This window comes from Cupressus sempervirens, chromosome 4, assembly GCF_028749045.1.
Source record: "Cupressus sempervirens isolate cs-2001-9-10 chromosome 4, ASM2874904v1, whole genome shotgun sequence".
NCBI lineage: Eukaryota > Viridiplantae > Streptophyta > Pinopsida > Cupressales > Cupressaceae > Cupressus > Cupressus sempervirens.
In genome coordinates, this window is record NC_143121.1 from 424,316,395 (window position 1) to 424,343,959 (window position 27,565).

Genomic DNA, 27,565 nt, shown 5'->3' on the forward strand with positions numbered 1-27,565 from the left:
TGCTGAAGGACCTTCCATATATGTAGGATCAATACGAGAGAGAAGGCGGAATGTTCTATGAATGTACACCAAGTTCTCTGCTTTCTTTGACCCCATTCGGTTCCTCTTAAATGAATGAATAAAACCATAAGTGCTCCAGTTCCTCTCACAAGTTGAAGTACTAGCCACTTCTGACAACAATGCTACTGCAAATAATTGCAACTAAGGAGTATCACCTCCATGGTTCCACCACCATTCTATAGGATCTTTCTTTGCTCGTATACCATATAAAGCTTCAACTGAAGCAAAATCACCCTGTTCACCTGAAAACTTATTCCATTGACTCCTTATAACCGAAGTCTCATCACCTCGACCATAAATCTTTTTTATTGCAGCCCAAAACCCCTTCATTTCTCTATTCTCATGTTGGGCCCTCTTCTTGGTCTCTTTTGTATCATGCCATTTAGGATTTAAGGCATATGTAGCACAATGAAGGGGTGTGTTCAACTTATTTCATCTTCCATGGAGTTTATCTTCTATCAAAGGATATAAAGAGGGATCTTTAGCATATGTTGTTGTCTTGATTCTTCCACAAATGGATTTCATTTCCCCATAAATCTCCCCCAAACCTGGCCTATCCGAGTCTGCAAATTTGATCACCTCACAAATGGGCCTAATAAATGCCTCAACAAATCTAACATCAGCCCAAAAGTGATCATCAAGAACCAAACTTCTCACCTCAACTGCAATGTTTGATGTAGATTGTCTCCAAGAAGCACATGCATCACTAACCATGGCGGAACACACGGCTCCTTTGACTTCACAAAGGCGATCAAGAAGAATAAAATAAGATGCAAACCTTGTATCAGCTGGTTTCAAAAGTTCCACTCTGGCGAATTTTTAAAGTTGCTAATTTATTCAATAAAATATTTATTATTTAACTATTATTAATGATTTTATCATTTAAAGTGTCATTGGTCTTAATTTTTGCATTAAAAACATTAAAATGAGGGCTAAAATATATAAAATTATTTAATACAATAATTTACATTTATATTTTATTAGGAGACTTCGGGGAGACTTCACTTTTGGATTAGGAGACTGGGAGACTTCAAGAGACTTTGCCATGAAGTCTCCTAGTCGTGTCTCGGTCTCTGAGACACAACTTTTAGGGGGGAGATAGGTCTCCTTGTAACCATGGAAGATGGACTAAAAGTGGAGTTGGGGTTGGGGTTGAAAATTCAAAATTAAAGTTCCAACAAAAAAATAAGATGAATTTGTTAATGTCCAATAAATGACCAGAAAATGGGTCAAAATGACTGCCAAGAACAAAAGATGGGACCAATCAATAGCCAAGACACGAAACAGTAATCAAGTAAAGCAAAGAAAAGAACCAAAACAAGGAAGAAAACCAAAGAGAGTAAGGGTAGGGTTTTGAAGGGAAACTTTACCTCCCCTAAAAGCTGAAGTAGAAGCGAAGAACCCTAGACAGAGGGGCAAGACAATGATCTAGGAAGGGTCATAGGTCGTCTCTGAGAAGTCCTAGAGAAGGACTGTCACTTTTGGGAGGATCTTGAAGGAGGTAGACCACTGTTGAAGAGAGCCTCTATGGGGCTTGATGGATTTGGAAAAACTTGAAGGTGTGCCGAGCTAAGGCATGGTGCCTGAGCCAAGGGGAGCCCAACAAAGTAAGTGATGAGATGACAAGAGTGCGATTGCGCAAGGGCCTAGTGCTTAAGTGAGTTGCTCCAAAGCTTGGCAGCTTCTTGGATGTAGAGAGAAAGACATCTTTGATCCATATAGTTGAAGGAGGAGAGATCTTGAGACTCTTTGGAGTGACATAAATGTCTCCCCATTCTCATAATAGTTAGGGAAACCAAAAGATTAAATGCTCCTTGGCATTAGGCTTCGTGATGCTATAGAGCTGACAAAACCTATTCTCCCTATCTGGTTGATGACTAGTCTTAATGTGAAGCCGATACTAGTGAAATTATAAAAACTTAAATAAATAATTGTATTAGACAAACTCTTAATAGAGCTTACAAATGCTAATAATAGCGTAGTCTAAAAATAGACTAAATTAACAAAAACTAAAAAAGAAAGGCTGCATGATGATTAACTAAGATTTTAGAACAAATTAAATTTAGCAAGAACCTAGGGTATTGAAAATGATTGAATACCCTCCCTTAAAGGTCATTTTGTGAACTATTCTACAGAAGATAATACATGTCTTGTAGTTATAAATCCTTTAAAACATTCTGCTATTGCTGAGGTGCTCCTTGGATCTACAAATGTCAATAACCAAGAGTAGCCAAAGAAAAAATAGAGAAGGCTGTCCCCTTTTTTTGAATGGCCTGAAATAAGAGGGTAGAGTTTGCTACTGACTCTATCGCTAACCCTCCTAGAATCCGCAAAATTGTTGACTAAAAATTATCACAAAAAAACCCCACTTGATATTGGACAACTGAGCTTCCCTTTTGTGCAGACAAAGATAGATTAAGAACAATTGTAGGACCTCCAAACTATTGCGATTGAGTGGGATGCCCCAAAACAGATTGCAAGAAACCATGATTTGAATTTTACAAAGCATTGTTTTTCTAGAAACAAGGGTAAAAAGCCCAAACCAAGATTCCCTAAAATAACATCCTACATGAAGTGGCATATTACTAAAATCAGAAATGATTTTTGAGGAGAATAATCAACAAAAGCCAAACATGATTTTTGAGTTAAAAAATCGATCAAAACCAAACACAAGGAAAAACATGGATAAGAGAATATGGAAATTCATCTTGTAAAATCTAATTGATTATTTTTAAGAGAAAAAAAAACAGAAAATCTACAGATTTTTTTTAAGGATACAAAATTACAGTTAAACTTGGGGATTCCCCCTCGCCCCCCCCAAAAAAAAAAACCTCAAAGTACCCATCCCACACTAGGTACTTTGAGTACCTAAGTACCCCGGCCTCCATCATTTTGCAACCACATCGCCGCCGAGATGGGTACTTGAATTTCTATTTGATTTTTGAATGTTACTATTGGGTATGTAATATGTTGCTATGTTGAATGTTCAACGATTCTAACTCGTATTGCACTTTTGTTATGTTCAAGCATTTCAATTTGGTGTGTTATGCTAAAATATCATTTCATAACTAGCATTTCAAGTTCTAGTTGTATAGTTTACGACATCTCTTGCCTGTTGCCACTGTCCCCATGTACTCTTGAACAAAGGCCCTTTTTCCACCATCTCGGAAACTCAACCTGATGTCGCGAAGTATCATAGTGCTGGTGTTATATTGCAAATTTATTTAAGAACCCCCAATTTTTGTAGGGCAAATATTGATTAAAATCTACTCCAAAATTTGCCTAAAATTGCAAGTTATAGATGGAGGCGAAGCACATGATTTCAAAACATGAAAAGGCCGAAAAAATCAATGACCAAAAACCAAACAATACTTGGCTGAAAATAGACTTTGGTTGTTAATGCGACGACAAAAATTGATAGAAATCAATGATAAAAAAATTTGGGAAATAGATCCTCGATTGTGCGAAAATGTTTCTTGCAAATCTTGTAACTTGCGAAAAATTGTATAATTGGAAGGAAAAAAATCTGCTGATTAAAATGTGAAAAAGCAATCCATTTGTGGGTATAGAGACGACTCGGTAAGAATCCCTATAAAAAGTCACATTTTGTAGCAGTAGAATGCAGAAAATGTGACCAAACAACGGTGATTCTGTAAGAAAAATGTTGGATGACCACAACCGACGTAATTCTCAACAGAATGGAGGTTGTGCAAAAAAAGAAAAACTGCCAAAAAAGAAAAAAATGATTGCGATATTTCAAGCGCCAAACAACTTTCAGAAAAACCTTCAAAAATTCTAAGCACGGGTTTAGAGCATATAATCTCGACAAAAATAGTTGCCCAAAATAACTTAGTTATTTCTAATGATGATTGAAGTAGACTGCTTAAAACTAAGTGCCCAACTTTGGACAACCCTTGAATTTGTTTTACTAACTATTTGGAACAAAAAAAACTTTTAAAGATTTTTTCATAACCCTCAACTCTCACATGAGAGAGCCATACCCAGACAAGCTCTTGCTCTAGTACCTAGAAATTATAAAAAATTGAATGAATAATTGTATTAATTGTTGATGTTATTGTAGCTATGGTTTGATTCGTTCATGTCGACATAGATAATATAAAGGTTAAGATGATATGATTATTGTTATATAATAATTTTATTGATAATACAATTATATTTATATAGTAATTTTATTCTACAAATTGTAATATGGCTCCCAACAAATCAACTTTGAAGGCATGGAAACTTGTGACTCGAAATGGTCCTAGTAATGCTCAGTGTAACTTGTGTCCAAAAGTTATTACTGGAAGTTTAACAAGGGTCATGGATCACTTGCTTGGTATTATGGCGAGTAAAGGTGGAGGTGTTACTGCATGTCCAAGTGTGACCCAAGAGCTTAGAGCGATTTTAGAGAAAGAGCATTCATCTTCTATTGCTGAACAGATGAAGAAGGCACAAAAGAAAAAAAGAATTGACGACATCTCTAGATTCACATCCACTATACCTTCATCTTCATGTCTACCTCAAGTTGTAAAGGCAACAAAAGAGAGTGGAACTCTGAATAGCTTTTGGAAACCATGTGAGAAACAACAAGTTGATGATTTACTAGCTGATTTATTCTATACTAGTGCAATTCCATTCAATGTAGCTAGAAATCCACTTTATCGTGTTGTATTTCAAAAGGCTGGAGAGTTTGGCAAAGGGTACATACCTCCTCCTTTTGAGGCTTTGAGAACAACTCTCTTACAGAGGTCAAAAGATAGAGTGACTGATAAATTAGCTGTGGTCAAAGCCTCTTGGAAGGCATCAGGGTGCACTATATTGAATGATGGATGGTTGGATATATGTCAAAGACCATTGATTAATGTTTTAGTGGCTTGTCCTGAAGGTGTTGTATTCTTGAAGGTTATTGACACTGTGAATCATATAAAAACTTTTGAATATATATTTCAGATATTAGAGGAAGCAATTCTTGAAGTAGGGGTTGCAAATGTGGTTCAAGTGGTTACTAATAGTGCAGCGAATTGTGTGGGAGCTGGCAAGCTGATTGTAGAGAAGTACCCAAAAATTTATTGGAGTCCATATGCAGCTCATTGCTTGGATTTTTTGCTTCACGGTTTTTCAAAATTTTGTTGGATGCATGAAGTAATTCATAGAGGAAGAGAAGTTGCGAATTTCATACGAAATCATCGTCTCACATTGAGCCTTTATAGGCAACATGCATCTAGAGAGATGTTGAGGCCTTGTGATACAAGATTTGCTTCATTTTATATCACTTTGAGAAGAGTGGTTGAAGAGAAAGTAGCTTTAAGCTCTGTAATTTGTTCCAATGAGTGGGAAAATTCAACTGTCTCAAAAAGTGGTAAGGGGAAGATCATAGAGAAAATTGTTTTAACTAGTAGCTTTTGGGAAAGTGGGGCAAAGGTCTTAAATATATGCAGTGCAATTGTCGACATACTCCGCATGGTTGATGGTGACACTCCTTGCCTTGGAATGCTTTATGAAAGCATGGACCATCGCAAGGAAGCTATTCAGAGAGCACTAAATAATGTGAAAGCAAAGTACATAGAGATATGGGAGACTATTGATTCAAGATGGAAAATGATGCACACTCCTTTACATGCAATAGCATGCTATTTGGAGCCTAAACTATTTCACATTGATAGACAAGGTGATGCTGAAATTATGGCAGGGTTTTATGAAGCCATTAGTAGATTTGAACCAGATCCAACAATTACATCTCTAATTAGAGAACAATGTTGGAAATACAGAAAAGCGGAAGGGATGTTTGGAATAGGAGCAGCCAAATATGATATGACACGAGATGAGGTACTTGGTTATAGATGGTGGATGAGCTATGGGGCAGAAACTCCTAAACTTCAGCGATTTGCCATTTGAATTTTGAGTCAAGGAGCAAGTTCATCAGCTTGTGAGAGAAATTGGAGTTGCTTTGACCACATCCATTCCAAAAAGAGGAACAAGTTGTCTAGAAAGTTAGGAGATCTTGTCTATGTTCGCAGCAATTTAAAATTGCTTATGAACAAATCAACAAATGAGTTACCTTCACAACAACAAACTTTAGATGACATAGTAGTACCAGACACAGATGAGCCTGACTTTTTTGAGGAAGAATTGGGTAGTGATACTAATGATGATGCTACACCATCTGAGCCAAGTGCTCTTGATGACTTCGAGCTTTATTGAAGCTATGAAGTCTTGACTTTTGATTGTACCTTCGCAATAAAAACATATCTTTGCTATTGTGATTTCACATGTTACTTATGTTTTGTACTTAATAAATGTCTAATCAATCTTATGAAGTTGTGAGATCTATTTAGCAATTTTTACTATATTGATAATTGATAAGATATATTACATAATCTAGAAAATAATTAAAATTGTATAAGGTGAATTTAATTCGAATTTTTCCCCGAATTTTTACTCTTCCCGAACTTCATTCAAATTTTATAGTTGCCGAACTCAAATTCGAACCTTGTGACTTAGCCCTAATCCTTGAGACCGACTAACTCTAAAATTACATATAGAGTCGGCCCAATATACCTTTGACACGTATTTTGCAAATTTTGGTTGGCCCACCTTCGAAAAACCATAACTTTTGAACTATTGCTCTGTTGGCTATTATAACCACTTTTTGGAATCCTCAACTTCTGATCTACATGGTCAATTGACACAAGCTCTGGTCGACCCCATTTCGGAGCCCATCCGAGGCCTCTAAGGTCTTCAACAGTGAGCCTAAAGATTTTATACCAAAATTGCACACCAAAGTCCGCAATTAATCCATGAATACTGATGATATGGCATTGAGCCTCAATTGGTAGACTAATATATCCAAGATGAACATCCACCTTTGAAATCAGGACATTCTAAGCTCATATGACTAACTTACTAAGTAGGAAGCCTCCAGAACAACAACTCTGCATTGAAACAACCCTTATTCAAGAAACAAAAGGGAAAAATCTTTGGGTAATGCAAGATTGCTCTTACACCCAAGATGCTCCTGCATCAAAATCTCATTCACGTAGGGACATGCCCCTTTCCATTTCATAACTGTTGTTCAACATTAATCACTGATTGGCTAATATGTTATTACGATCAATAACCATGTCTTGGTATGTGCGATTATAATATGTGCAATATGCAAAGAGATATGTTTTCACAAACAACAATATGTATAATCGATTTTGTAAAAACATTTGACCATTATTCAGATTGACATTCGCAATTTTGATCTTTAGCAAAAATGATATTATTAATATTTAATGGATTTAAAAGATCACATGAAACACACACACACACATCTATGTGTGCGCATATATATAAACATGTGTGTATCTATGAATGTATGTATGTGTATATGTTTATATATATATATATATATATATATATATATATATATATATATATATATATATATAACATCACAAAAAATGGATAGTCATTGAATGTATGTGTATGATTTTATTTTATCAATTAGACTTGTCCCATCGATTACAAATGAATAACATATATATTATCTCACTTATTTTATACACCATCGATGAAATTCATTTACTCTGCTTATCAACTCATCATTTCTTCACCTTCATTTTATATCTTTAAATTCTCCAAAAGACACATCCCCAAATGAAAAATCATCAATTTTAGAATAGATCACATCTTATCATAAACTTGTTTTGTTTATTTATAAAATAATTAAATTAATATTCTTTTATATGTAATCGCTACTAAACCCCATTTTCTCTTAAATAATTTATTGATTAGAATTTCTTCCTTTGATAAAAATTTATCATTGGATTTATTCAACGATGCCATGTACTCGTACAAATCATAGTCATCTATCTTTCAAAATTAGAATTATTTCCCAATATGAAGTCGCTTAGCATAATATTCAATCCAAATTCTTCACTGGCTCCCAAGCATTTCGATAGATGTTCTCGAAATAGTAAGCTATGTTTCTAACTACCTTCGATGGCTTCGGGAAAAAGTTAACTAACGCTAAATGACTAAAGCTAACAGCCAATCAATACTTTATATACAATGTTAAACCCGATCAAACTTGGGTGATAGACAAACTCCCATGTCCCCATACTATGCCATGATGTCAACTTCGCAACTCCCAATATCTTATTTCTTTGTGTGGCAAAACTTATCATTGAGGCACCTCAATAGTTGTTCTCCATTCGGTGTTTGTATCAAAATAAAAATAGAGCAATGGTTTTGTAGCAATCACATTTTAGGATAGAGAAATTACTCAGCTTAACGATGCATAAATTTTTGATAGTTGTGAATGAAGCAGGAGATTTAACACTTCATCTTTCTATTACGGTGGAAGACAAACATGACGGTGGACTTTGTGTTTTTGACGTAATGACCTTTGATCTTGTACAACCAATTCAAGACAACCATGGAAAGAAAGATTTTCTCACTAATTACCTCCTCCAGCATCCAAGTGAAGTTTTTTATATTTTTAATCTATCGTCACCTCAATTGACTTGACAACAAAGGATATTAACCATTTTAGAAGATATCTCTGCCTTCGAGAGACGAAATTCGCATAGTTGTCTTTGTTGACGATTTAGATAGGTTTGAAGATACTACCATTTTACAGGTATTATATTATCCAAAAAATTAACTTGTTCTTCTTTGTCTCTCTACATTCGATACATTTTTCTAGCAAAGCTTGTAATGGGTTGTAATTACATCAACAATAAGCCTTTTAACCTTCATTCTAGGTATTCTTCCCTCAAAAAAATGTTCACCTCCACATTCTATTACATAGTTGGGAAAGGACACAGTTCCATGTCATTATTCATCAGTTGTTTCTAATGTCAAATCAAGACTAATATTTTTACAACTTGCCTTCCACGCTTTTGCAACTATATGGATGCAGGAGTTCTCATAGGCTAACATAATCTCTTTTGCAAATTATCGAGCAATCAAACACGTTATATTTTACACAGGCACAGATCCTATTTGCTCTAATACGATGTTGCTTTTCCAATAGTCTATCATTGTATTCAATTGCCATTATATATTTAATGAGAGTGCACACCTCATTAGATATGTCAAAGGTAACCTTTTACCAAAGGTCACCATTGTTCACATGGGCCCCATTATATAATAAATTAATTATATGGTTAATATATAAATTAATTATAATAAATAATATATTCGATCAAATTATAATAAATAATATATAATCATAACAAAAATAATAATTATATTTATAAATATATAATCACAATAACAATACATGAATTATATTAATAATATTTTATTTTAATAATACAATTCTTGGCTATGGCCTATTAGTTATAAAAATTTATATTAATTATATAATTATTATAAATAGAATGTAATTATATATCAAAATAATATAATAATTACATTATCTCACAATAATATAATAACTATATTATCTCATGATAGTAATAATTATATTATCAATTAAAAACAAAATAATATATTATTATTTCAAACTTTAAAACAAAATAATTCAATAAACAATTTAAAAATGTTAATTTAAAATAACATGTTAAAGTTCAACTTTTTACATTAATAATTATATTATTTAAAAATTGAAATATGCATTTATTAAACGTAATATAATGTCTATTTATTTATTAAATTATAATAAAAATTATAAACTTATAAAGCAAAATAAACATATTAATATATATCTAATCGACTCTAAGCTCTAATATTTTAAAAGTTTAAGAACTATGTTAATTAAAAATTAAAATATCACTATTTTAAATCAATTTTAAAAAATAAATCAAATATTAAATTAGCTATTACAAAATAGACTACAAAGAAATAAAAAAAAAATTAAATTGATTACAAAAACTATATTAAATGAAATAATGTTTTTATACAAATTATATTAACAAGTAAAAAACTATATAATATGTAAAAACTATATAAAAAAAAACTAAATATAAACTTAATAACTATATCAAAATTCTATACAAACAGTTCCAATCCAAGAAAGTCTACTTTTATATGTATCTCACATTTCCATATTCATCTTAAAGCACAGTTTTGCACCCTATAAAGTGATGATAAAAAATTATTGTGCTCTATTGCAAGATAAGGCCCCAATATTACAAAACTAGAATACAAAGAGACGTCCATTAAACTTGGTCTTGATAATAAGATCTGAAAAGGAAAATTATATTTTTTGCTAAGATATAAATTGAAAATTTATATTGTCAAGCAAGATATAAATTGATTAAAAAGAAAACCTCTTTTGGCATTACACAAGAGGGTCCTATAAACCAAGTTAGCATCCAGCTTGATTGTGACCAATTAATTAAACTTCACATCATGTATGTAGTATATAAACATGCATGCTCGTTTGCATACATGCATACACATGTATGTGGAAAATTTAAAAAACACTTTGAGAAAAACAAAACTCTAAGCTGTGTAACTCAAATGAAATGGAAAATGAGGCTTATTTCCCCATAACATGCCCATTGCATGATGATATAAGTGATGAATACAATGATAATTGCAGCATAGTTTGAAGACTCATCAAGTACTTGGCTGAAACTATACAAATTATAAAAATCTCCTCACACAAACATGCACGAACGAGCCGGGAGAAGGAAAACGATTGAGAAAGGGAAATGACCAAGGAAGGCACAATGCGGGAGAGGACGAATTGCAAATTTCTCAGAAAAATTGCTGCCTCAAACTTTGCTCATTCGCAATCGACTCGTTGAGGGGTTACAACGACATTTTATAGATTTTTTTGCTCGAGAAAACCCTACAAACTCATGTACACGGCAATTTCTAAATTTCTTTGACTGTGAATAGGAAGTCTGTTTTTGGTGGCCGAATCAACAGCAGATTTTAGCGAATTTTTTTGGCAAGTTTCACATTCGGCAATATCCGAATATCAAGCTTGATATTCGTTGAACCTTGTGACATAGGGTTAGGGTTTGATGTCTAGAAACTTCCCGGGCGATGTAAAAATGCCTATTTAAGGAATGCCCGTACATTGTCTATGATAACTCTAGATGATAGTTTGTAGCTTTGTGTTGCAAATTATTGTAAGGAAGGCGCTCATGTAGGTTTGCATAGCGTATTTCAAAATTTTGTAATTTCGCATTTGCAACGATAATAAGAAGCCCATATTTTGTTCTCGTGAATTGTTGTTATTTATTTGTTTTTGTTATGTGTTTGTTGTATTAAGGGGAGTGCCCTTCATCAAGTGATATTAGAGCCAGGTTTTCTTGAGTGTGTAAACAGATAGTCGACTGTGAGGCAGTTGCACCAAGACCATGGTTTGGGCTATGCGTGTAGACAAATCGTTGAGTGTGGGGCAATTTGCACTAGGGTTTCAGTGGAAGTGCAAAGATGCCTTCACGAAGAGAGCATGGTGGGAGAGTCGTGGGTGTTGATGTTGCCCAAAATTATAAATGATCCTTTAGTGGAATTTTTCCTATCCTCTACGCAAATTATGTCGTGTCTATTGATCATTTACATTTTTGTAGTTTTAGGCTTCTCAAAGTATCACAAGTAAGCTGAATTTTTGCAAGCAAGAACATGTTGATAATAGCTTCAAATGATGCTGATAACTGGCCAGACCTTCTTGTTGATTGTGTGGCATATATTTCATACTTCTGCAATCATGGAGACAGTGGCATATGTTCGTTAGAGGTAGCATATGAGGAATTGCTGCATGTATATGTAATTGCCTACATCAATAGTGCAATAGTGGTAGATATGGACAACACAACAAAAGTATATACATTTTAAAGCATAATACCATCACGAATACAATCATTCCAATTGACCAACATCTCATATTTGTGTGGAGCCATGCAATCATTAGGAAGGTGCCTCTGTGAATGATTTTACTATACCATGTTTTCCCAATGCTATTGACACATCGACGTCAGAAGGAATTGAGGAGGGTAAGCGACAAATTTTTACCAGAATAAAAGGATGGCTTCTAGAATATACATAGACAATATAGAAAGATGGATTCAATATAGGTTTAATGTTATTGGGCAACTAGAAACGGATAGAAGGATTTCCCAGTCATTGATATGAAGGAAAATTACAAATAATAATAAAAAGCACACAACGATTTACATTCATAGACAATGGTGCTGAAACTAATGAAGCAAGAGTATTATTATGATTGCCTTTCCACACACATAGGATATGAGGGTCTGTCTTCATCAAGCTTCTTATCAAATTCCATATCAGCTATTGGAGAGGATTGGAGAAAATGACAATATTATCATATGTCATCGAATGATATTGGAAGTTTGTCATCGATTTATAATACACTTGGAAGTTTGTCATCGATTTATAATACACCGTGCCCAAGTCATCCTCCACGCAATGCCATAATAATTTATAATCTATATACTGGAAACGTCATTCTCCACATCGGGTGTATTTCTGGCAGTTTGAAGCAAATAGGACAGGATATTCATAATCACTTTTCATGTCACAAGCAAAGCAAGAAAATATGGAGTGAATCACAAACATCTATTTGAAGGCTCTATTCACCGTTCTCACCCAACATCTCATAGAAGCAAAAGGGCAATTTTGAAATATGACAGTTAGAAACATAGACACGCTCAAAAAGCTTCAAAGTTTTTCTTAGACAAAAAAGAACTTCATATCAATATAAATCGATGTCCATGTGCCATCAAACATTTAGTGGTGATTGTCAGGAACATGGGTGTTATTGACTTGATTGTCATCTGAAGGAGATATGATTGGTCAGTGTGCAAGAGTTCCATGTCATTTGCAGAAAAAAAAAGCGACGACAAATATATATTTGCCTTCAAACCAAAGTCACTGTAAAGTAGCAATTTCCCATAATTTTTCTTGCAGAAAATAATCATGTTACATTATAAAGTGCGATATACTAATTGGAGTATTGAAGAATCAAGTTTAAAGTGATTATATGAAAAAATAATTGTTTTATGAAAACATGCGATTATAATCAACGATAGGAGGTATAATTTATTTTAAGGAGAGATGAGTTTTCTTTTGAAAAGTCACGTCTTTCATAAGGTCAAATATAAGTAAGGGGTGTTGGAACACAGAGATATTTGAAAACATTCTACAAAGGAAAGAGAAGCATTTATAAAAGACATCTATCTGTATGGAGGAATAAGGGCTGTAATATGACTTTTATAATGTAAATTCAATTATTTTATTTAAATAATAAAATAAAATATTCTTTACTTATTATTAAAGGCGTGGAGATTTAAACTCTAGATGAATCATCCTTTGTAATTATTTTTTGGAATTCTATATGCAATTTTAATGTTGGATAAATGGACATGGTCATTTAGCATTTTAAATTTGATCATCCCAGATATTGTGAAATATATAATTGTTTCCATAGCTATGTCTAGTTTGTCGCTCTACCAGAGGAGTTAAAGTTCAATCTGGACTAATTTAAGATTGCCTAATATTTGGTCTGTCACATCTTGATTATTAAATTGTTGATAGTTCAAGTGCATAAGGACTTTATAAAGTTGTATGTAAAAATTCATTGAAGTTGACTCTATTGCTCGAATATGCAGAGGCACTAGTCTTTCTATTATTGAAGTCAGAAAATCTATATATTCCTTCCTACAAGCATCAAATTCATTATTAACAAACTTTATATAAAATATTCAATTATTTTAAGTACTCAACATTCAGTTTCAGTTTCATCGAGTTTAAGGGCCTTGCCAGCTGAAGAACTCCAAAGCTTAAATTCGCTTTAGAAAAGCTTTGAACCAAGTAATTCGGTTGTCATGCCCAAAATACCAGGCAAAAACACATTAATTTTTTTTAAAAAGTATTAAGTGATAAAAGGATTAAATGTAATACATAAGTATTCGAATAGAATTACTTAACTTCCTCATACTCGAGTATAAATACGACAATTTAAGTACAAATCAATTGCAAATTCTCTTAACATATTTTAAAACTTAAATTGCATAACTTAATATATACAAATCACAATGTATTATAATTAACCTGAATCAAATGAATAGGGTTTTCAAAACATAAGAATGTCACAGGAAGGTGCAACATCATTACATCTGATTTCAAGAAACATATGCATAAACTGAAAAAACAGAAATATCATAAGTAGGAAAATTATTCAAATTTTATCAACAAATGTGGTTCAGTCATTTCTTATTCATTTTATTGAACCACCTGATTCAAGGACTCTGCTAGGAAAGAACTAGGAAGAAAACCCGACATCTTTGCCACTTCAACAATGAGTTTAAAATACATTTCTACATAGGATTTTAATCCCAAACATAATTGGTTTTCAACAATCAAATTAAATCTCCATCATGGCCTTTAACAAGGGGTCCATATCATTTTCTGCAATACATTGCTAAGATCGTGGAGGGAACGAAATCTAACCAGGTGACAAACAAGCATAACAAGGGAACAAAATCAAACATTCATATCCATACTAGGTTTTCACAACATAAATTCAACAATGAATCAAAACTAGGGAAAGGTGGATTTTTTGAATTGGAGATGTCAGACACAACACCAAACCAGGTGCCCAATCGGGGCTATAACTCAAGAACTTCCGTTCTTCCATTCTTACATGCCAAAACTCATACGTGGTTTGTGTTGACAGGTAGGGGCTCATAACACCCTACCCTCTCTCCCTCTTCTCTTCCTGAGAAGAGACTCTACACTGTTGGAGTCCAACTAAAAAGACCTTTCCCGAAATTGGCCACTTGTGCCCTCTCCAAGGGTGAGTAATGCCAAAACACCCATACAAGAAATCTCGAAATTTAAACAAAAACATGAAAGAAAAGCATTCAAGAAAACATGGTTTCAATCCTTCCCAAACACACCCAACTTACAAGCATACAAACAAACAATCACAATAGCATAAGCATGAAACAAGCACGAACAATCTGAACAAAGGAGATGAAGAACTCCTACCTTCACAAGAGGTTATAGTAAAATGAACAATTTGGAGAAGAGCTTTTCCTTCCTTGCCATCAATCTTCCAAGAATCCTCTCTAAAAGTAGAGATTGGGTAACAACCAAAACTACTCCAAGAAGGGCCTCTAAAATAAGATCCAAACTCAACCACCCAAAAAGGGCAATAACTTCCCCCACTCACCCAAAACTCTAGAAGTTTCTAACTCAACCAATCCTAAGGTTAACCACTAAGTGGAGTTGAGGTTATGCAACTCAAGGTAACCACTTTCAATTTTCGTACAAAGGCAAATATAAACTTTTTGAGTGACCTCAAAAGTCAACAAAAGGGGCTTAGAGGGTGGAAAATGCCCCCAATCCATACCCATACCCCTTGGGTATAAAGATTTCATGTTTTAAGGCCTAAGGAATTGATTTTGGGACCAAACAAATGCTAGGAATATTTAGGACCATCTAACAACTCTAAAAAGTAGATTAAGCACTAATCTGGATTAGGGGTGACTAAACTCGATTAAAAACAAATTAGCGAGAATGGCACTAACTTAGTTTGACTTAGGTCCAAAGGTTACACAGACAACCCTAGCTAGCATGCTGGAATGCATATGCGATTCACGAGTGTCAAGTGACACTATAAGAACACAGTTACGAAACATGAACATTTACTGATCATGGAAAGATACATTCATACATCTTACCATACAATTAAGTTACAAACAACAAGGTTTCCACAAATGGCACATAGGGATCAATTTCGTTCCTCCGTCGAGTTTCTCGGCTAAAATATCCTGGACACTCATTGCACACATCAGTAGTCCCATAAAATCATATGCACATATGTATATACATATCAGGGAATCACATAAATTAAAACATACATCTTTCAATCAATCAAGGTTTCTCTCATCCTACCCATATTCTTAATCATTACAATTTCATAATCAAAGTGTTAAATCCTGCATTTACTTACTTCACCAACATACATGTTCATAAAGCATTAAATGATGAAACCAAATATCTGAAAGTAAAACTCCACATAGCATGAAATAATATAATATGTTCAAAGTATTCGATAGTGTCTCGGCATATCGAGTCATGAGTAGCAAAAGAATAATGTATCACTATGCTATGATGGGTCGAGGCGAGGCCTCACAAACATCTAAACCATAAAACATTATTTCATATCCATTTTAATCTCCTACAATAGTTTTAACAAGAGATACTTATTTAATCAGTATATGTAAGGAGGGACCTCACATCCTCCCCCACTAGACTTTGACTTCCAACTGGAAGTTGCACAGCTAAAATGTTCATGCTATGGTAGACCTTGTCTAGACTTATTCCAAGATTTACTCTTATTAAAAGAATGATTAATAATTCACATACATACACAGGGATGATAACCTATTTGTCTGATTACCATTGTTAAAAGAGAAGTTCAATCCAAAACTCTGACGTGGTTACATTTTTCAGGGTCAATTATTCTTTAAAACATAACGGTCATATATATAAACAACATTCTAATCTAGTATGCGATACTTAGAGAGTCTTTAACAATAATAATATCATAAGATGTTCTGATTTCTACATACCCACTCATCGAGTAATCAATTGTATGAGACTCCCTCAAATAAGTTTTTTTTTAATTTTATATTAAGCAACTTGTCCCTTAATTCAAGGTTAAATACTTCCCTTTAGAGTTTCCATGATGCACTAATACTTGATAGGATACTCAACAAGTCCATCATTACACATGCACCTTTCCATCTAGAAGTCCATTCGGTTAACTCATAACCTTAACCAAATTTATGTTGGGGTGCGATTTCATTACTCATAACAGTCAAAGGATGACACTAGCCCTATATTCAAAGTCCTAGGAGAGGGTGGGGCATAAATACTCTCACTAATAACCCCATACCCTAAAGTTGTACATCCATGCGATTTTTAGGAATCCCTTGGGTAGGCTCATCATATGTCACTTTGCCAATAAAATTCACAAGAAAGTGCCTGAAAATTTAACATTAAGGATGAAACATCCAACGCAAAAGTTTGAAAATAAAAGAAATAAAGAGTGGCCACAATAATAAAATTTTAATCAAGAAGTGAAGACATGACTTAGAGGCAAAATAAAATCATCAATAATAAAGTTGGCTAATCAGCCTCACATCACATTGTTTGGCAAAAAAGAAAGAACATTAATATACCAATATCTGAAATCAGACAAATAAAGAAATAAATCCAATTACTTACAAAAATTACATTACTGGCATAATGCGGCCGTACCAAGGTCTTTGAAGGCAAATGAAGAATCTTAGGTCTTTCAAATTAGGTGGTGGTCTCATGACCATGTCACTGAAACTCTGATTGATGCCTCGTACTAACTATGTAGTTAACTTTATCAACATCGCCCTACGATTAGGGTTTACTATACCAAGGGGTCTGGCCTGATCAGAACTCACTCTAAAAAAAACAAATGTGAGGATACTAATATAAGTCCCCTTCAATTCTCTTGTTGTTACATTGGTTTCCTTTTGAAGGATCTTAATATGCGGGGACATCAAAATAGACATACAAATTAAATCCTACAAATAAAATATTTACAACTAATCTATCTCTAACTTAACTCATTGAATCTTACTAACTTAACATTATCTAATAAATTAAACAACAACTAATGCTAACATAAAAATAAACAACTAAATAAATCTATTTTACTAATGCTAATATTAAAATAACACTATACTAAACTAACATTCAACACCCTTTTCTAATTAATATAATTACTAACTACTAAAATATTAATACAAAAATGATAATAAAACAACTAATTCTAATTCTAACCTTTAACACTTTAACAACTAACATACCATCTAATACACTTTTAATGAATAAAATAACTAACTAAACAATCTAAAAATAAAAAAATAAAAAAAAATCCTAACATCTAACTTAAATCAATCCTAAACTAACATACATTAATCATATAACAACTAACTTCAATTAATCTTTCAAACTACATACAAATCTTACTAACCTAAATCAACATTCTTAACTTAAAAACCCACTAACCCAACATTCTTAACTTAAAAACCCACTAACCCTACCCACCCCTACGTGGGATTCCACTTCCCAATATTGGGTGCATTTCCCAGCGCATGGCCAAGTGGGAAGGGCTGTGCATCTCCCAAGACCAGTGACTTGGCTGGCAAATACGCGTGCAGGGGACAAAAGGGTTAAAGACCCTTGTCCAATCAAAGTCTTAAAAAAAAAACCACCAAGAATTCCCACGCCTCACGCTGTCATTTGATGGGGACACTTAATAATGGTCAAGATTTCTTTGACTGCGAAAAGTTTTGGGCACTGCTTTCAAATCATCAGCTCATCCCTAGGTTTTAATGGACACGTCAACTCTTGTGGGCATTGATTTTGTTTTTATCAAGTCCAATGCACTCCTCTTCAGCGTCTCTCAGGCCTCATTGACTATGCATTCTATGTGTGATCTCCTTTTTTTTTAGCCACTTGGTGTGAATCGAATTTTTGCATGGATTATAATAGGCAAGTTTGAAGGTGCTCACCATGTATTACTTTTGTTCTTCGAACTCATGGTGGATTGGGGGTTTTCCACATCAACTCTTTGTCTTGGAGTGTCCCAGGCTACAAACAAAAATGCAGCAACAAGCCTGCCAAGGAAAGTATGCTTGGCAAAGAAGAAGAAAAATGAGGTAAAAAGGAGTATTAAGTTTCAAACTTTATTACAAATCTGCTCACATCCAATCTGTCCCATAATACCATCTGACATGTCATGTGGGTTTTCAAGTCATGGTGCTGGGCAAAATTCGCAGGGAGGATGGAAAAGAAGGTTTAAAAATATACCTTCCCAACTTTGCAACTCCCATGAAAAACCCACGCAACCCAAGGACAAGGCAGCCCAACCAAAGTCAAGGCACGCTGGCCAAGACTGCCACGTGATGCCCAAGATTACCTGCGCAAGTCTGATCTGAAGTGTAAGAAAGATGTTGCATTGAGAACATTCTCCCTCCTTTTGTTGACCTTGCAGAATTTAAGAGGTGGCTTGTGCGAGAGATAGGATAGAATATTTATTGCAAAAAGTTTTGTGGGTAGGACTTAAAGGATATTTAGATATTTATTTGGTGTTTTTTTTTTTTTTTTTCTTCTTTCCTTTGTTTCTTTATTCAAATTTATACTATTAATTAATTTCAAAAAGGATATTTAAGAGAATCATTTATTATGCTCTGTTCAAGGGAGGGAATTAATCCATTCCCCATACAAAAGACATAACTATTTTGCTCTAAGATGTTAACTTTGTTTCAAAGCCCCCTCCCCCCCTTTTTTTCTTCTAAGTGTTAAATATTCAATTATAATTAAGTTTTTTTTATGTAAGGGGATTTTTTTTTTTTTTTAAAAAGTTGAAGTATAGCTTAGGTTTTAATGTTTTGTTTATCTTTCCACATAGGGCTAATTCTCCTTTCAATCAATCACGAAATAAGAGATGAAGTTTCATTGACATAATCAAATATTCTTAACATGGTTTAAAATCAAATTACATGACTTTATATATATCACCATTTCTTGTTATTAACACTAGGTTATATGATATGGTTTAACCATTTACATTTGTTAATACCGGTTCAAAAGTTACTTAGGTTTAATTATCGCTATCACAACTTAGAATGAATACATTAGTTTACTAAATTTCTCCAAGGGAAAATTCCCTGCTTTGTATAGTAAATTGTAAATGTCCACACTTAACATGGACCCATTATTGTTTCAGTGTCACGAAACCTGGCTCTTATACCAAAATGCCATGCCCAAAATACCAGGCAAAAACACATCAATTTTTTTAAAAAAAGTATTAAGTGATAAAAGGATTAAATGTAATACATAAGTATTTGAATAGAATTACTTAACTTCCTCATACTCGAGTATAAATACGAAAATTTAAGTACAAATAAATTGCAGATTTTCTTAACATATTTTAAAACTTAAATTGCATAACTTAATATATACAAATCACCATGTATTATAATTAACCTCAATCAAATGATAAGGATTTTCGAAACATAAGAATGTCACAGGAAGGTGCAACATTATTACATCTGATTTCAAGAAACATATGCATAAACTGAAAAAACAGAAATATCATAAGTAGGAAAATTACTCAAATTTTATCAACAAATGTGGTTCAGTCATTTCTCATTCATTTTATTGAACCACCTGATTCAAGGACTCCGCCGGGAAAGAACTAGGAAGAAAACCCGACATCTTTGCCACTTCAACAATGAGTTTAAAATACATTTCTACATAGGATTTTAATCCCAAACATAATTAGTTTTCAACAATCAAATTAAATCTCCATCATGGCCTTTAACAAGGGGTCCATATCATTTTCTGCAATACATTGCTAAGATCGTGGAGGGAACGAAATCTAACTAGGTGACAAACAAGCATAACAAGGGAACAAAATCAAACATTCATATCCATACTAGGTTTTCACAACAGAAATTTAACAATGAATCAAAACTAGGGAAAGGTGGATTTTTCCAACAGGAGATGTCAGACACAACACCAAACCAGGTGCCCAATCGGGGCTATAACTCAAGAACTTTCGTTCTTCCATTCTTACATGCCAAAACTCATATGTAGTTTGTGCTGATAGGTAGGGGCCCATAACACCCTACCCTCTCTCCCTCTTTTCGTCCTAAGAAGAGACTCTACACTGTTGGAGTCCAACTAAAAAGACCTTTCTCGAAATTGGCCACTTCTGCCCTCTTCAAGGATGAGTAATGCCAAAACACCCATACAAGAAATCTCGAAATTTAAACAAAAAACATGAAAGAAAAGCATTCAAGAAAACATGGTTTCAATCCTTCCCAAACACACCCAACTTACATACAAGCATACGAACAAAAAATCACAATAGCATAAGCATGAAACAAACACGAACAATCTGAACAAAGGAGATGAAGAACTCCTACCTTCACAAGAGGTTATGGTAAAATGAACAATTTGGAGAAGAGCTTTACCTTCCTTGCCTTCAATCTTCCAAGACTCCTCTCTAAAAGTAGAGATTGGGTAACAACCAAAACTACTCCAAGAAGGGCCTCTAAAATAAGATCCAAACTCAACCACCCAAAAAGGGCAATAACTTCCCCCACTCACCCAAAACTCTAGAAGGTTCTAACTCAACCAATCCTAAGGTTAACCACTAAGCGGAGTTGAGGTTATGCAACCCAAGGTAACCACTTTCATTTTTCGCACAAAGGCAAAAATAGACTTTTTGAGTGACCTCAAAAGTCAACAAAAGGGGCTTAGGGGGTGGAAAATGCCCCCAACCCATACCCAGACCCCTTGGGTATAAAGATTTCATGTTTTAAGGCCTAAGGAATTGATTTTGGGACCAAACAAATGCTAGGAATATTTAGGACCATCTAACAACTCTAAAAAGTAGATTAAGCACTAATCTGGATTAGGGGCGACTAAACTCAATTAAAAACAAATTAGCGAGAATGACACTAACTTAGTCTGACTTAGGTCCAAAGGTTACACAGACAACCCTAACTAGCATGTTGGAATGCATATGCAATTCACGAGTGTCAAGTGACACTATAAGAACACAGTGACGAAACATTAACATTTACTGATCATGGAAAGATACATTCATACATCTTACCATACAATTAAGTTACAAACAAGGTTTTCAAAAATGGCACATAGGGATCAATTCCGTTGCTTTGTCGAGTTTCTCGGCTAAAATATCCTGCACACTCATTGCACACATCAGTAGTCCCATAAAATCATATGCACATATGTATATACGTATCAGGGAATCACATAAATTAAAACATACATCTTTCAATCAATCAGGGTTTCTCTCATCCTACCCATATTCTTAATCATTACAATTTCATAATCAAAGTGTTAAATCCTGCATTTACTTACTTCACCAACATACATGTTCATAAAGCATTAAATGACAAAACCAAATATCTGAAAGTAAAACTCCACACAACATGAAATAATATAATATGTTCAAAGTATCCGATAATGTCTCGGCATATTGAGTCATGAGTAGTAAAATAATAATGTATCACTATGCTATGATGGGTCGGGGCGAGGCCTCACAAACATCTAAACTATAAAACATTATTTCATATCCATTCTAATCTCCTACAATAGTTTTAACAAAGAGATACTTATTTAATCAGTATATATGAGGAGGGACCTCACATCGGTTCGAGGAAAAGGTCTACCTGCCTAGGTGTAGTGAAGCCTGAAGTGTAGGGGAATCAAGGTGATTCTCGGTCGTTGGCCAGAATTGATTGCGGAATCCTATCGGAGAAGTGGCAGGCTCTTGGATTTCCAATCTGCAATTTCAGGAACCAACAGGTGTTACACGTAAGGGTTTTAGAGCCGTTCAAAGGCAAATGCAAGCATTGCAAGAACAAGTGCAGAAAGGAATGAATCTCGCTGTAGGAGATGATGAGAGTGAGGATGAAAGAGAAGAAGGAAACGTTGATCAACCGGTAGTAGATGAAGTTCTGAACCGTGAAGAAGAGATGCTTTTGAAGGCTATTTCCAAGATTGGAAAAAGACCTTAGTTTGATGATCCCATACTTTTGGGAAATCTTAATCCAAAGGAATTAATTAGATTGGATCAATGAATTGGAAGAATACTTTGAATATGAAGATATTGAAGATCCGGATAGATCAAGTTTGTAAAGGACAAACTGAAGGGTCACGCAAAGCTCTGGTGGTGGGAGATCCAATTGAAGTGAAATAGAAGAGAGAAGGACAAAATCACCAGATGGGATCAAATGATAGCTAAAATGAAGCGATAGTTCATTCCTGTGGATTATGAGCTTGATTTGCTAAAAAAAATGCAAGGGTTGAAGCAAGCGAGAAGATCTGTCCAAGACTATAATGAGGAGTTCTACCAAGTTTTCATTAGAACTGGCCATGTGGAAGCTGATAAGGAGAAAGTTGCTCATTATTTTAATGGGTTAAGGCCAGGCATTCAAGAGGACTTGAGTTTGGTTAGAATGACCAGCATTGAGGAGACATACCAGTTTTCCCTGAGAGTTGAGGAGAAGCTGAGCAATAAGTTCGATAACAAGAATATTGGAAGAGGTCGTAGTGGAACCAAAGGGGAAGCAATTCCAATCGTTTCCATGAACAGAACAACAGAGATCAAAGAGGAAGAGGGCAAGGATCTAGAAGAGGAGGTTTTCGTGGAAAATGTTTTTATTGCGAAGAGGAAGCGCATAGAGCATTTGAATGTTCCCAGTGCTAAGGAAGGATAGATCGGAGAATCGAAGGCCAGGCCAGAGTTGCACATGTTGATGAAGATGCCAAATCATCCCATTCTGAAGATGCTGAAAGAGAAGTCCTAGTGAATTGAGTGGTGAGAAAGAAGTTGATCAAAGGAGGAGTTTGTTTTGCACTAGGTGCAAATGTGAAGATAAGTGCTGTACAAGTATTGAAAATTTGGTGTCAGAAAAGAGGGTCACCAAGTTAAGTCTCAAGAGGCAGAAACACTCGCGTCCATACCGTATTGCCTGGGTGCAGATGACCACAAGGTCATGGTCAATGAGCAGTGCTTAGTGAAGTTCAAGATTAGAAGCTACCAGGATGTAGTGCTTTGTGAAATCATACCTATGGACATATGTCATATGTTGCTGGGTAGGCTGTGGTGGTTTGACAGGCACGTTGTACATGATGGGCAAGCAAATACCTAAACTTTGACAAAGGATGGAGTGAAACATAAGTTGAAGTCGTTGGAGGAGAAACAAGAAAAGGTATGTAGTGTTGCCAGAATATGTTTTGTTGATGGAAAGGAGTTTATCCAAGGTATAAAGCATGGGCATATGTGTTTTGCTATAATCCCAAAAGATGGTAAAGAAGAAGAAGAGGAGGAGGTACTTTTGGAAGTTGCAGATTTGTTGGGAGAGTTTCCTAATATTGTGTTAGATAATGTACTTGATGGATTACCCCTAGTGAGGAAGATCAATACCAGGTGGATTTGATTCCAGGAGCCAATTTGCCAAACAAGGCAACGCACAGAATGACACCAACATAAAGTGAAGAGTTGAATAGACAAGTGCATGAGTTGTTGTAGAAGGGGTTGATTTGAGAGAGTCTGAGTCCATGTGCTGTACCAGCAGTATTAGCACCAAAGAAGAATGGAGAATGGAGGATGTGCACAGATTTGTGAACTATCAACAAGATCACAATCAAGTACAGATTTCCATTGCCGAGGATGGATGATATTATGGACTGTTTGAGTGGAGCTGTGTATTTCACAAAGATAGATTTGAAGAGTATGTACCATTAGATTCACATCTGAGAAGGAGATGAGTGGAAGCTTGCCTTGAGGACAAGGGAAGTATTGTACGAGTGGTTAGTCACACCTTTTGGGCTAAGTTTGAGGTACTGGAAGAGTTTTTGGGTAAGTTTGTCATTATTTACCTAGATGATAGATTGATCTTTAGTAAGACATTCGAGGAGCATTTGATGCACTTTTGTAAGTTGTTTGATAAGTTGATGGAAGAGAAGTTGCTAATAAATTTGAAGTGCAATTTTGTGAAGAAAGAGTTGGCGTACTTGGGATTGGTAGTATCAACAAAAGGTTTGAAAATGGACCCTAAGAAAGTGAAGGCTATCCTTGAATGGCCTACTCCAAGGAGTGTAATAGAGGTAAGATCTTTTTGTGGACTCGCTAGTTTTATAGAAAGTTTATCAGAGGTTTTAGCAATATTTGTGGGACTTTGACTGAAACAGTGAGAGGAGATAGTAAAGAATTTAAGTGGACTGTAGGAGCAGATAAGAGTTTTAATCTGTTGAAACAAAAAGTTACAGAGTTTCCAGTTTTAGCACCTCCAGATTTTAACAAGGTGTTTCAAGTAGACTGTGATGCTAGTGGTACTGCAATAGGAGCAAGGGGACAATATTCATCTTTATTTCAGATACTATATCTTTTTTCAAAATAAATTGTTGGATGGATAGAAATTAGTTTGCATGCAAATTATGTGTTTAAATTTTTGTGGTGCATCTGGTAAATCTGGAGCAAGGGGGATAGGCGAAGAATTTAAACTATGACTGTAAATAGTCGTTAGCAATGCTTCTTGAATACCTTAATTTAGATTATTAGTTTGCTAGAGCTTGATTTCGTTTGCAATGCACAAACATGATAGAATCAAAGCGTTTCTTTACGATACACAACTCATTTACATATTTGTTTAACTTCTAGTTTGGAATCTTGCTGTTGTGTAGTACATTTATTGCAATCAAGGAGACTCCATAATAATATGCTTTATATTGTGTGTCTGTGCCACACATAGTCTGACAAGAAAAGCCAAATAGCCAAAAATAAGGAATTGGGCTTAAATATGTTCATCATTGCCTCCAATTAAATTGTTTTGGATACATAGTAATGTATGTTAAACATTGCAAATTGACAACCTCTTAGATAGGGATCATTACACACACACACACACACACACACACACACAAATACACATCCCCTCAATTTTTACTAATTTAGAATACTGGTTTAGTTATAGATGACATCAAGATTCAAGTTTAGACACTCACATGATGCAATGAGATTCACACAGTGTATCCAAATTTTAACTCATTTAGGTGTAGATGACATCTAGATTGAAGTATAAACGTTCACATGACGTATCAAACTCAAAGACACACATGTATACACACATACACTCTTTAAATATTGACTAACTAAGATGTAAATGGCATCATGATTCAAGTTTAGACTATTAAGGTTGTAGCTTCTGTCAGATTGATTTTTATATGAGATACCTTTATGATGGTAAATCATCTTTAATAAATATCTTATATATAATATATATTATATATATTATACATTATATATTACATATATGTTTAACATATTAATATTACTTATATGCTTAAGATGAGTTACATATATGGTTATTTATATTACTATTATATTAATATGTTAACTAGTGATGTTTAACCTTGGAGTGATACATGTCTCCTCCTCTCATATTTATAAGCCTTCATTTGCATTTGGAACACAATCAATACAATGGCAATTATTAGTACATTTGCAGTGATCCAAGAAAAACAACATGGTATCAGAGCCAATTGCAAATGTAAGGAAGTAATTAAATGCATTCAAGTTTAGAGGCTTCACAAATATCATTTGGAGAAAATTTCAAACCTTGAAGTTAGGATATGTATGGATGACAATGTGTCATCTTGGTCTAGATCAGCACAACTCAGAGATCCATTGGAAAATAATTGAACTTCACCGCTCGAGGAGTACGGAAATAATATGGACAGAATTATGGCAGTCAGATCCTATTATGGTGATTTTGAATGATGACAACAATAGAAACTTCGGTTTATTAAAGGTTGCAAAATGTTGATGTAGAGCTTCATCCAACAAAGATCCGCAAGGTCATCAAGAATGCGATGAAGGAGGTTCTTACTTATAGGTTTACTGCACAACAGGCTTGGACAGATCAAGAAGTTATCGACTTGGTTACAAGTATAACTGCAACGATCAGTGAGACTTGTAAGAGCTTTGTTCTAATTATGCTTCTATGCAAAATGGAACCATACACAAGGCTAAGCACTCGAAGACTATAGATGACTTATGTGGTGTAGAAGAAATAAATCCAATTGTTGAAATTGCTGGCAGCGTTCCAAAGAAAGTAGAGGACAACTTGGCCTTGGAAAATGCAAGGCAGCGAATAGGAATAAAAGGAGAGTGATTAGAAATGAAAGACGGGGGAATAACAACCCCATACTAACTCTGCAGTTGCCATTCAAGAAGACAACCCAAACAGCCATCGTAGATATGGGACTAATGTGGGATAGGGATTCATATGTATTGTCGACTAATATTCTTTTAGACCACATGAGTCAAAGATATATTGCCAATCAAATATTCAGGTAAATCAAATGAAATATTCCCTGCACGTAAAGGACAATCAAGAAGTGTTTGTGGAGGTTGGTCATTGATGGCTATATGTATTTCACAATCACCAAATAGAGATAATAGACCAACATGAGGAAGGCATGTGGGCGGAAGACAAATCCCCAAGGACTCGGTAATAACGATTGAGAGTAAACAAGGCGGATTATAGGAATGAAAGATTTAGAGTGTTCGCACAAGAGGTTAAGTAGGAACCCATATAAGGAAGGTTGGCCTCCACTAATAGTAGCATGGTTGTGGAGGTCAAGTTTTGAGTCTGGCACAACTCATAATAGCAAATGCAAAGGAGAGAGAAAACATTCTCCAAAGAAAAAAGCTGGCTCCATGCTCGTTCAAGCTTTAGTAAAACGTTTTAAAGAAGAATAACATAGTCTAGTTGGAAGGAAATCACACAGGTTTGTCGTCAACCCTTGACCTTGGAAATTAATAAGGAGTCACGAAGAAATTAGTATTTATCTCTTTATTATTAGATTGTTTGTGAATATGATAATTAAAGTATGGGGATCAATCAAGGTACAACTAATTGTTAAATATATTTGG

The 27,565-nt window shown here is 34.6% G+C and overlaps 1 protein-coding gene across 7 annotated transcripts in view; it reads left to right on the forward strand.

The window, feature by feature from the left end:
• LOC149561846 (ARM repeat superfamily protein) overlaps nt 1-27,565 on the forward strand; it is a 240,946-nt gene that overhangs the window by 81,556 nt on the left and 131,825 nt on the right. The gene's annotated exons all lie outside the window — the stretch shown is intronic.